General features: G+C 57.2%; 1 pseudogene; it reads left to right on the forward strand.

Moving 5' to 3' along the window:
* The first annotated feature begins 794 nt into the window (after positions 1-794).
* Positions 795-913, forward strand: LOC136650574 (5S ribosomal RNA; annotated as a pseudogene).
* The last annotated feature ends 260 nt before the right edge of the window (positions 914-1,173 follow it).

Consider the following 1,173-nt stretch of genomic DNA (forward strand, 5'->3'; position numbering starts at 1 on the left):
GTGGAGCGTGATTGCTCCACTTTCACTTCTGCTGACCTGGGGAGCCCTGCAGAGGCTCATGCAGGGCTCCCTGAACCCCAGGAAGGCTGCTGTAGGGACTGCTAAGTGCACCCCATTCCCTGCAGCCCCGTTAGGAGTGAAAGTGGAGCGATTGCGCTCCACTTCCGGTTTTGCGGAGGCGGGGCACAAGTGCTGCACTTTCACTTCTAAAGCATTGGGGAGCCCTGCAGACAGTTGCGGAGGGTTCCCCACACCCCCGGGAAGCTGCAGGAGGCTTTGGTAAGTACAGCCAAGCCCCTGCAGCCCCCGGAGCAGCGCGTTCCTGTGGATCATGCCGCTGCCTCCTCCCTGCTTCCTCGCTGTCCCTCCCCTTAAGGGGAAAGAGGCCAGAGCCCTCAGGCTGGGGTGTCGCCCCAGTCTGAAATCCTCTGGTGTATTTGGATCTGAGCCAGCTCTTTTGCTGGCGCACGAGACCTACGTCCATCTCCATGGCTTGGGAGGGGTTAGGATTTGGTACCATCCCTGCCCCCTCCTATGCCCGACCCGCCCTCTAGCCCCTCCCTCCAACCAGTTGTGCCCTCCCCCCACCTCGAGTGCCAAGTGGTGGGAATACTTCCTGCAAGGCACTTGTCTGCATCTTGCTGGTGTGGAGACCCAGCTAGCACTGGCCTCCAACTAGCACTGGCCTCTCCGCCAGCGCTGCGCATTCCCCACCACCAGCAAAGTGCCTTATGGCACTTTTGCAACAGCTGTTGTTGGGGCAGCACACAGGCTACCAGCACTGCCCCAACATAGGATCAGGACATGTTACCCTGCATGTGCCTGATCTCGTCTGATCTCGGAAGCTAAGCAGGGTCAGGCCCGGTTAGTACTTGGATGGGAGACCGCTTGGGAATACCGGGTGCTGTAGGCTTATACCATATTGCAGCCTTCGCCTGACCTTTCAAAGCCAATGCTATCAGCTGACTGGCTGGTTAGTTCTCTCTGTGAACTGACTATGAATGCTTGTCAGTGTCTGTTCCTGGCATGTAGACATATGTGCACACACAGAGAGACTTTGCCATTTTCCTTGGTAGAAAAGCTGAAACCACAAGTGTGGCTGGTGCAGATAAAGCAAGCATTCCCTCAGTGTTCAAATTGGCTGCCTCCGAGAGATTAAGCAGCAGGCGCAGA

The sequence above is a fragment of the Tiliqua scincoides genome, chromosome 4, assembly GCF_035046505.1.
Source record: "Tiliqua scincoides isolate rTilSci1 chromosome 4, rTilSci1.hap2, whole genome shotgun sequence".
Classification (NCBI taxonomy): domain Eukaryota; kingdom Metazoa; phylum Chordata; class Lepidosauria; order Squamata; family Scincidae; genus Tiliqua; species Tiliqua scincoides.